Here is an 11,543-nt window from a genome sequence, read left to right as displayed (position 1 = left end):
GTGGGGGATTGGACAGGGTACATTGGCCCCGCTTATCTGCTCACCAGGGGTTCCAGCAGAAATTCCGATATCCTTTGTTCTGACGGCGGACCCCGGATCCTTGGCTGCCATGTTGGTGAACGTCGCACAGTGAAAGGTGATGCGCATGTCTAATCCTGTTAACCAGGGAAATCGCCACTCACATTAACATCCTACAGACCAGTAGCTCTGGCAAGTTGTATTGGCAAGACGATGGAGCGTATGGTGCTAACCCGTCTAGAATGGTTCCTTGAAAAACATGGGCTATACCCTTCCACAATGACGGGTTTCCGCAAAGGCTGGTCTGCCATCGACAGTGTAATTGATCTCGTGTCAACGGTAGAACATGAAAAACGCCGTCACAGGTTGACTGCTGCTCTTTTCCTCGACATAAAGGGCGCATTCGATAATGTTCAGCATGATGCAGTACTAAATGCACTCGAAGAATGTGGTATAGGCGGACGTCTACACAATTGGATTGCAAGCTATTTGACAAACCGGACAGTCTACATGGAGACTCTTGAAGGTGACACAGCAGATCATCATGTTGCTTGTGGTGTTCCTCAGGGAGGAGTGCTCAGTCCAACGTTGTTCAATCTCGTGCTCATTGGCCTTTTCAAACAACTACCGAAGACTGTTTCAATATCCGCCTACGCAGACGATATTTGCATCTGGACATCAAGTGGCACGCGTCCCCAAGTGCAAGCAAGATTGCAGCGTTCGGTGTCCATTACGTCTGCGTACTTGCGCCGTCAGGGGCTTGAACTTTCGCCAACTAAAAGCGTAACATTGGCTTTCACACGCAAGATAATGGCGTGGTATCCGGTCACAATCGACGGGCAAATTGTTCCATACGTAACACATCACAAATTCTTAGGTGTTACGATAGACCGTGACCTGTCCTGGACGAAGCACATTTCTATGCTCAAGAAAAAGCTCGACAGCTTTGCAAGCATTGTGCGGTGTATGGCAGGAAAATGTTGGGGTCCCTCTGAGCGATCTTTACTACACGTGTACCAGGCGCTGGTAGTCGGCCTTCTCAGATACAGTGCACCCGTTCTCTCGGGGGTCAGACTATCAGGCCTGCGTGTGCTTGAAAGCGCGCAGGCTCGTGCTTTAAGAGTATGCTTGGGTTTGCCATGTAAACCTTCTACATAGGGCACATTTTATGAGGCCCGCGCCTGCCCAGCACGAATTTATTTTCAACAGGAGCCACTTCGTGTGCATTTGCGGCATCTGACCAGGCATCGTCATCACCCCCTGACTAACATTAGTGCGGTGCGTCCAGATGCAGCCTTTTCCAGAGCCCTTTGGATGCAGCGCAATGCGCTGCCTTCGAACTACGCGCCACACCAGATTGCGGAGGTGCCACTTTGGGCAGTACCAAAACCATCTATACGGACAACAATCCCAGGGATAACAAAGAAAACGCACATTCCAATAGTCGGACTGAAACAGCTGGCGCTGTCATACATTACATCTATGTATACTAACACCCAGCATGTTTTCGTGGACGGATCCGTTACGACCACTTCTTCAGCTGCAGCGGTGATAGTGCCAGGAAATGCCTCATGTCACCGTTTCAGGCTCATGCACAAAACGTCCTCTACGGCAACCGAATTGGCAGCCATACGAGAAGCCGTCCTTTATATTGGTCACCAGCCAGCGCAGCAATGGACTATATTCTGCGACTCGAGATCGGCATTACAGGTCGTACAAACTTATCTAAAACCAAGAGCATGCGAGCAGCTGGTTCAACAGATTGTGCTTTTGTTAGCCGAGGCTTTCCACCGCGGCCATATCATAAAGTTTCAATGGATACCGAGCCATTGCGGCATAGCGGGAAACGAGCGTGCTGACGCCGAGGCTCGGATGGCACATAGTGATGGTGCATTCATTGAGATAGCCTTTTCAAGATCAGACATTGGAGCCTTGTTGGCGCATTTAATGCAGGCGGCAATGCAGTCGCACTGGCATGATCCGAGTCATCAACAGGACCGCGTGTGTAAGCTTGACGCTGGCTCACGATTACATTTCCCATCTGTGGTGGTGCGACGTCATGGGACTTTACTCCACCGGCTACGGCTTGGTGTTGCCTACACCAAACACTATCTTCACAAGATCGGCATCGAAAGTAACCCAAATTGCGCACAGTGCAACACACCAGAGACTATTGGACACCTTCTTTGCGCGTGCCCGAAGTATACTTCTGAAAGAACAACATTGGAGGCGACCGTGAAAAACCTGGACTCTCGCCCTCTCTCTGAGGAAACTCTTCTGGGCGCAAGGACGAGACGTTCTGATTGGTGGCGTGTGACAAAAGCCCTGCTCAACTTTTTGTGTGAAACAGGCCTGGATACTCGTTTGTGACCGCCTGTGCACAACCTACATGGTTAATGACATGTCTCGGTGTTGTGTTGCAGACACCAGTTTTGAGTTTTATGTGTGTCCAGTAACCGCGATGCGAGCGCCAGCCAGTGCTGTGTGTGTGTGTGTGTGTGCGTGTGCATAGACATCACCCGTGAAACTCATTGTATTATGCCATCATCAGCCTTCATTCACACTTTCCTTTTCCTCCTCTTCCCTTTCCCCTGTGTGGAGTAGCAGGCCAGGGCCCTGTTACCACCGGCCGACCTCTCCGCCTTTCTTTCATTAAAATTCCCTTTCTCTCTAATCCTGTTATCAGCACCTGTGATGCTGGAGGTCGGAGCAAGCGGCTGTAAGTGGATTAGGCATACGCACGGCCTGTCGCCGTGCTAAGTTCACCAACATCAGACAATTGTCCGCGGGCAGTGTGCATACCTAACGCACCGAAAGCAGAACGCCGCCCGGACCAAGGAACGGCAAGAGGCCCGTATTGTGAATCCACATTTACTAAAGAATTCCATGATCCATCAAAAGTATCAAACATTATACCTAGTAAAATCACTGCCCGGATGAACAATTTCTGCGCAAATTGTCTGTGTTAATAGCTTGCTGTTCACTAGGCATATATTGGCACATAGCCACCCGATCTGAACCTGGTAACGTTTGGCAGAAGGTTAGGTGGGCGGATGAGATTAAGAAGTTTGCAGGCATAAGGTGGGCGCAGCTGGCAAAGGACAGGAATAATTGGAGAGCCATGGGAGAAGCCTTTGTCCTGCAGGGAGCGTAGTCGGGCTGATGACGACGATGATGATAATGACCCACCCAAACCCCCAACCCAACCTCCCATACCCACACCCAACCCCTTCCTCCCAATGGGAAGCCACTGTTTCGAGAGCACAAACCAGGATGACCAGCGCACACTGATCGACCAGACAACCCCGATTGGAACTGATAATGAGGCCCTGGACTCAGGTCTCTAACCTCTTGGGGCTACAGTCAGGCTGCTGCTGCTGCTGATGATGAAATAAAGTTTTCCAATCGGTCGGTAACATTCAAACTTTAGAACCGACCGCACGCGCACAAATCGAAAGGTTAGAAAAGTGAAAAAAATATGCTGCAGAATGCACGTTAGTTCTTTCGAGCGAAATCAATTTCGAGCACCGAGAAAAAAAAGTAGAAGAGGCCGAGTTTGCCCCTGCCGCCAGTTGAGAGAACCCCATTGTGCCGGAAGCTTTGCGAAACGAAAAATAGTTCGCGTTGTACGGCGCTTATCCTTTACACGGCATCCTGTACGTGAACTGAAGGCCTTATATATAAGCTCTGAAACGCATTTACCATGGCAGGAACAGGCTGCGGCACTATTTTATGCGCTATTGAGTTGGCACGCGTACACATAGGAACAGAGTTGAGGAAGAAGTGAGCGTTGATGCGGCGCAAGGCTACAAATACGTGGACCCTTGACCCGGGCAGGCAGTCGGCATCTTGACAGCTGAGTCTCGGAGTGGCATCTAACATGCGCGAGATAGTCCACATCCAGACAGGCCAGTGTGGCAACCAGATTGGGGCGAAGGTAAGCCACCTCTACCACCTCGCGGGTTATTTCACGGCTCAGGGGATCGCGGTTTCCATTCGGTCCCAGTGCCGGTCCCGGTGCGTTTTACGTTGGTGATTACGTTCCGTCCTAAACGCCACGTACTAGAATCTCGTTTCAGGATACGGGCGAAAGCAATTGCCTGTGAAGCAGTCGCGGCTTTTAGCAGACGTACTGCTTTCGTTCTAAGTTGTGGCCTCTTTGCGTTGGACAATGTTGAGCCCTAGCTAATGCTCATCCAATCTCTTGTTCTTGACCACTCCTTTCGCTCTGACCTTTTAATTACTGCTCGCGCTTTGAGAGCGTTGAGATATTGTTGTTGTTTTATGGCATATAGCTCAGACTTTATTCCCGGTTGTAAAAAAATTCGAGACAATCGGTCTTGGCGGAGAGGTGACATGGAACAGTTTTATGGCAAATGACTGCCGCAAAGCGATCGGCGAGGATTCTTTGCCGGAATTTTTTTTCGCACGACCTAGTTTTCGCGTATGATGCAATTCAAAGGCCTCAAGTGATCTTAGGCCCTGCCGGGTTTCCGCCATCAGCAAGACACATGGCGGGTGAGAATCGATGGCAGTTGACGAGTTGACTACAAACACCAGTTGACAAGTGGAACTGTAGCAGTTATGTTGCTTTCGCTGTGAATTACAGCCTCTAAATATGCTTTGACTGCCGCCACTGCGCGATCTGACACCACTCTGATTACTGAAATCTTTTCCCGTCTGCAGTTTTGGGAGGTGATTTTCGATGAGCATGACATCGATCCAAGCGGGGCGTACCATGGCGATTCGGACCTCCAGTTGGAGCGCATCAATGTTTACTACAATGAGGCCTCCGGTACGCGTCTGGCTGTATTTCGGTTGATAATTTCACTTTGAAGCTTCCCCGTCGAGTTGATCTTGCCTTGCGGCTGTTTCGCACTGCTAAGCATTACGGAAATTTGCCGGGCCGTTTGGCACATGACTTCAACAGAAACAGCAAGCGAAAGATAAAACCGAACGCTGTGTGTATGGTTGTCCCTTATTCTCGGTCCTGCCTTAATAGCGCTGTTTGTGCTGTTAAGCTGATATCTGGCCTGTCAATGGAGCTTCTTCAACGGCAGGCCTTTGCTCTTCAAACTTTAAATTCTACAACCGATCGCGCAAATCTAGTTAGGTCAAAGTGCAACGTCTAGTGACCTCTTCTGCTTGCGGCATGTTATGTTAGGCCATTGCAGCTTTTCAGGTTGCATTGCCACAAGTCCCGCAGGGATTTGCTTGAAGGTTCTTGACCAAAGGCTTTTTTCTCCTAGGCAATGAATGTTCACAACGCGAATGAGTTTTGAATAATAATAATAATAATAATAATAATAATAATAATAATAATAATAATAATAATAATAATAATAATAATAATAATTGGTTTTGGGGGAAGGAAATGGCGCAGTGTCGGTCTCATATATCGGCGGACACTTGAACCGCGCCGCAAGGGAAGGGATAAAGGTGGCAGTGATAATAATAATAATAATTGGTTTTTTGGGGAAAGGAAATGGCGCAGTATCTGTCTCATATATCGTTGGACACCTGAACCGCGCCGTAATGGGAGGGATAAGAGAGGGAGTGAAAGAAGAAAGGAAGAATTAGGTGCCGTACTGGAGGGCTCCGGGATAATTTCGACCACCTGGGGATCTTTAACGTGCACTTGCATCGCACAGCACACGGGCGCCTTAGCGTTTTTCCTCCATAAAAACGCAGCCGCCGCGGTCGGGTTCGAACCCGGGAACTCCGGATCAGTAGTCGAGCGCCCTAACCACTGAGCCACCGCGGCGGGGTGGGAGTGAAAGAAGAAAGGAAGACAGAGGTGCCGTAGTGGAGGGCTCCGGAAAATTTCGACCACCTGGGGATCTTTAACGTGCACTGACATCTCACAGCACACGGGCGCCTTAGCGTTTTTCTTCCATAAAAGCGCAGCCGCCGCGGTCGGGTTCGAACCCGGGTTCTGAATTCCCTCGTCAGATTTGACGAGGACATAGTACGTCTCCCCTCTACTACGTTTCCTCTTGCTGCAGTTAGTTTGTAAGGAGTTTTTAACTCTATGTTTGCTAATACCGCCGCTGTGCTTCATTTGGAAGGGGCTCGATCATGACATCCATGATTCGGCGGACGCATTTCTATGGAGGCGAGATCATAAAGAGCCGTGTGTTCTGCGATCTTATTGCGCGTAAAGTAATCCGAGGTGGTGAAAATTTAAACCAGAGGCCGGCACTACTGCGTTGATGACAGCCCATGTACAGAATTCGGAATGTTAATCCCATATAGGACACCGTAAGTTTAGTAATACGGAACAGAATCGAAACAGGAGTCGCAACAGGACGTTAATGTAGTGACATCATTTTGATCCATCTCAATTTATCTATCAACATTTCACCTTCTGTTTTTCTGCTGAAAGGTATTTAAATATTTTATTATTAAATATAACTGGATCTGCTGTTTAAAGGCCGGGAGGCGGCGCAAGGGCCTAGAAGTGCCGCTTTTATTTGCTATGACACCTACAGTTGACGCGCTGCATTTTCATTTCTTTAACTGGCTTTGTTGTAACGCAGGTACTTTTAATAACTGCACGGTATCTTTGTTGCCGCTAAGTGATATTTGTTTTTTTGTTTGAGGAGGTAAATATGTGCCTCGGGCCATCCTGGTTGACTTGGAGCCGGGAACCATGGACGCCGTCCGCTCGGGACCGTTTGGACAACTCTTCCGGCCGGATAACTTTGCGTTCGGTAAGGGGCTTCTCGGCTTAAAACCTACTACATAAACACACCCACAAGAGCGCACAGTATAGACTAATCTTTAAAGCGCACAACTGGCTAAATTTTTACCCACATCTCTGTACGCACAGCGAATCCTCACTCAGTATAATCCAGTCCGACTGGCAGTCAGTTTAATACAGCCACGCAATCAAGTACTTCGAGTTTGATCTATGGGCATTCTCATCAGTTCCTTGCGAAACCTAGGCCGCCAAGATTGAGACGCAAGCTTGGTGCTTCATCAAGAATGTAGTGCGCCGTGAAAAGAGCATATTACGAGAGAGGCAACACATGGGCCATTTCGAAAATAAAATGAATTGGAATTAGCTCCGTTAATCGAGGATATACAATGCAAAAGCTGCCGGCGTTCAATGTGTTCATTGACGTGGACACCGTTCTAGACGCTTAAGGAAGTGCGTAAACTGGCTCCCCGGGTCAGTGGACGCTTCACTCGTCCTTCGAGATACGTGACGATGGTGAATACATGTGGGCTGCATACATTAATAATAATTGGTTTTTGGGGAAAGGAAATGGCGCAGTATCTGTCTCATATATCGTTGGACATCTGAACCGCGCTGTAAGGGAAGGGATAAGGGTGGGAGTGAAGAAGAAAGGAAGAAAGAGGTGCCGTAGTGGAGGGCTCCGGAATAATTTTGACCACCTGGGGATCTTTAACGTGCACTGACATCGCACTGCCCACGGGCGCCTTAGCGTTTTGCCTCAGTAAAAACGCAGCCGCCACGGTCGGGTTCGAACCCGGGAACTCCGGAGCAGTAGCTGAGCGCCCTAACCACTGAGTCACCGCGGCGGGTCTCTGCATACATTAGCACTGATAACTTCGTGGTAGACACGCGGCACTGCAGTAATAGGCCGCAGCGTTCATTGGGTGATCAACCTCTCGCGATCATCAACTGCAACCTGCCACAGAGGCAGGGTGGACGCGCTGCATATCCAAAGTGCGGAAGGCAATCAAATGGGGTTTTAAAGTGAAGGCTTTACTGGCCGCAAACTTGCGATTTCGCCGTGGCGGTGCTCCGAGGAAGCACATAACGTCACAACGCGCGGCTCACCGCGCATATTTCTCTCTTTCTCGCTCCCTAGTCACTACTGAGCATGCGCCACTAGTAGCATCGAGCCACAGGTGTCCGCCGCTGCGCAGCGCCACGACTTGCCTCAAAATCCAACTTTCAATTTTCAGTTTTCTCTTTTTTCTTTCCCTCCCTCCTTTATCGCTTCCTTTACGGCGCGGTTCGGGTGTCCACCGAGATATGTGAGACGGTTACTATGTCATTTCCTTTCCTCAAAAACCAAACAAAACTAGTCAGCCGACGGCGTTCATAGTTCATTGGCGTTGACAACTTTGAAAAGGCCGTTCATTTTCACGAAAGGAAAGGCGTAATAATAAATGTAATAGTTGGTTTTTGGGGGAAGGAAATTGCGCAGTATCTGTCCCGTATATCGTTGGACACCTGAACCGAGTCGTAAGGGAAGGGATAAACGAGGGAGTGAAAGAAGAAAGAGGTGCCGTAGTGGATGGCCCCGGGATAATTTCGACCACTTGGGGATCTCTAACGTGCTCTGACATCGCACAAGACGCGGGCGCCTTAGCGTTTTTCCACCATAAAAACGCAGCCGCCGCGGTCGGGTTCGAACCCGGGAACTCCGGATCAGTAGCCGAGCGCCCTAACCACTGAGCCACCGCAGCGCACAACCGGCTCCGTGGGTCAGTGGAGACCTAAATCTCGCTTTCATGCAAGTGGCGCTGGTGTCGAACTGCAAAAGACTTTGATTGCGTTCCCCACACTGGATAGGCAGCGCGCCCTCCCTGCCACCCTGGGAGGTGGCACGCAGTTAATGTTTGACCGCGAGATATTGATCAGCAAACGAACGCAGCGGCCTAGCTATTGCTGCAGTGCCGCATGTCAGCCACAACGCGGTCAGCGCTATTGCATTCAGGCCACATCTCTCTCCCACCACTGCCACATGCATCAAATCACGAATGAGGCGTACGCATATCCAGGCAGCCAGTTATGCGCCCTTCCTTTGTTCAACTCCATCGTCGTCTAGAACATTGTCAACGCCAAGAACACAGTGAACGCCGACACCTTTCGCTTTGTATACCCTAGATTAACTGAGCTAATCCACATTAATTTTTCGTAGTTGCATGCCAACGCCACGTTACATGAAGGCGAAAGTGAGGTGTCCACTGACCCAGGGAACCAGTTGTGCGCCTTTCCTGTCGTAAAAATGAACGGCCTCTACGTTGTCAACACCAATGCACCAAATGAGCGCCGGCGGCTCCCTTGTTTTGTTCGGTTTTGAGGAAAGGAAATGGAGCAGCAACTCTCATATGTCTCGGTGGACACTAGATCGAATGGATAAAGGCGGGATGGAAACAAGAAAAAAGAAAACTTGAAAATCGAATTTTTAGGAAAGGTGTGGCGCAACGCAGCGGCGGAACACCTATGGCTCGATGCAACTAGTGGCTCATGCGCAGTAGTGACTAGACACGCTTACCCGAAATGGGCCGCCTAGCGTAGCTCTCGCTACAAAAGATTCCATCCGCTTTTGACACAACACCCCATCACTCAGCAAAACGCATAGGTGGCGCATTACACAAGGAAGGGAGGCGGCCGTCTGCGGGGACAATCCGGCATAAAACAAAATATTACAGACAGATATAACACAGGATATGAGCACAGCAGGCGGTTCTCCCTCCCCTGTGTTCATGTCATTTGTCACCCGTTTTACGTAGTGACTCGCTGGAGAGATTGTGTTCTGTAGCCGAGTACAATGCGAGCCATAACTTGTTGAATTGCTTGCAGACGTGGACATATATTTTCAACTTCTTTCACCCGTCGCATTATCGGAAACTTCCGCAAGCTGTTAACTTCAACTGTGTTGAACGTTGCTTATCTCTCTACTCGCTACCTCCACCACGCAGCATAAGTATAATTTTTTCCGCCCAGTGCATGGCTTTCTTTGAACAAGACACCGAGAGCATTGTGCAAAGTTTTACGTCAAGATTCTATGCGGTCGTGAGCCATGCCGTCGGCAGATCTGCCGGATGCATTGTGTTTATAAAAAAGCTGCCTAGCCTCGAGGTGCAGGCGTACACATCGTGCCCTTCGGGTCGTTGTGTAGTAGTGGATTTTGCTTTCGCCTGCACTGAATGGCGACTAATTTGCGTTTACGCACCTAACGTGAGCGAGGATAGGGTAGCTTTTTTGAGAGCATTCAGGGTTTCTTAAGCACAGAAAAACACCTGATATTGTTGGGAGATTTTAATTGTGTCTTGAGCGCGGCTGACAAAACCAGCACGCGGTGCCACCGCGATGAAAGCACCGAACTTCTCCGTCGCTTGACCGATAAGTTTGCATTGGAGGACGTGACTGAATGCGTGGTATACAAGCGCGGCATGATGTTCACGCACTTCCAACGAAGTAGCCATGCCCGCCTTGATAGAATATATGTATCGGTCGACCTGTCGCCAAAGTGTCACAGCTACGATGTTGTTCCTGCAACTTTCTCGGACCACTGCTTGGTGAAATGCAGTATAGGCGCGGTAAAACGTAAAAACTCTTTCCAGTGGGACCTCTGGAAATTCAACAATAAGCTTCTGAAAGACGAAATTTTCACCGGGTTTGCAGCACAGGAAATTAATAAAATAACCGTTAATGGCAATCGGGCAGCTGGAGAAGATTGGGAAAGTGGCAAACAGCAGATAAAAGTGTATGCAATAGAAAGGGCCAGCTGCATACGTTTTCAAGAAAGGTTAAGCGAGGCACATTTGAAGTCCTTACTGGACAAGTTATTAGCTCCGGAATGCAAAGCACCGGGCGTTTTCAGTGAAGACGGCAGAAAAACCAAACATAAGCTAGAAACGATAGAGGAAGAGCGATATCGCGGCGCACTTGTGCGCGCGAGAGCTGAGCAATTCGCCGCGAGCAAAACACCCACAAAACGAGCGTTAGGAATAGAAAGGGCGCACGCTCGGCGAAACCATGTCGCGGAAATTCAATGGGGCGGTGCCACTGCACCTGACGATGACAGCATAGCAAAGGCTTTTTTTTTATTACTATCAAGCGCTTTTCGCTTCGAGGCATGTTGACATGGGAAGATTTAAGGAGATATTTTTAGGGTCCATGCCACGTATTGGTGACGCAGACAGAATAAGATTAGAGCTGCCAATTAGCGAACAAGAAGTGGAACAGGCTATCGATAAATTAAACTCAGGAAAGTCGCCGGGGCCTGACGGCCTGAGCGCGGCTTTTTATAAAGCTTTCAAGAAGGAACTAGCACCGCTCCTCTCAGTGGTATTTAATGAAACGTATGTGTTGCATGCTCTGCCTACATCATATGCATCCTCGCATACTGTGCTCATACCAAAAACCGATCAAACAGAAAAACTCAGACAGGTAGCATAGTACAGGCCCATAGCCCTCACAAATGTAGACTACAAAATTTATATGAAGGTTCTTGCAGGCAGGCTACAGACCGTAATGCATAAAATAGTCGGGCCTCACCAAACGTGTGGGATCAAGGGGCGTTCCATTGTTGAGAATATTCACAAGGCTAGGTGCCTGCTTGAGTGTAGTGACGCAATATATGCTCGGGTCGCAGTTCTTCAGATTGACCTTGAGAAGGCGTTTGACTGTGTGGCGCACGAATTGCTGCTTTGCATTCTACATTACATTAACGTTGGTTCTTTTATCAGAGAGGGTGTGGCCATGGCTTACCGTAACTGCACTACGAGGTTAATAGTAAACAACACCCTGGGGGCCC

Source organism: Amblyomma americanum, chromosome 1, assembly GCF_052857255.1.
Source record: "Amblyomma americanum isolate KBUSLIRL-KWMA chromosome 1, ASM5285725v1, whole genome shotgun sequence".
Classification (NCBI taxonomy): Eukaryota; Metazoa; Arthropoda; class Arachnida; order Ixodida; family Ixodidae; genus Amblyomma; species Amblyomma americanum.
The sequence above is the reverse complement of the archived record's forward strand: the minus strand, read 5'-3'. Positions refer to the sequence as shown.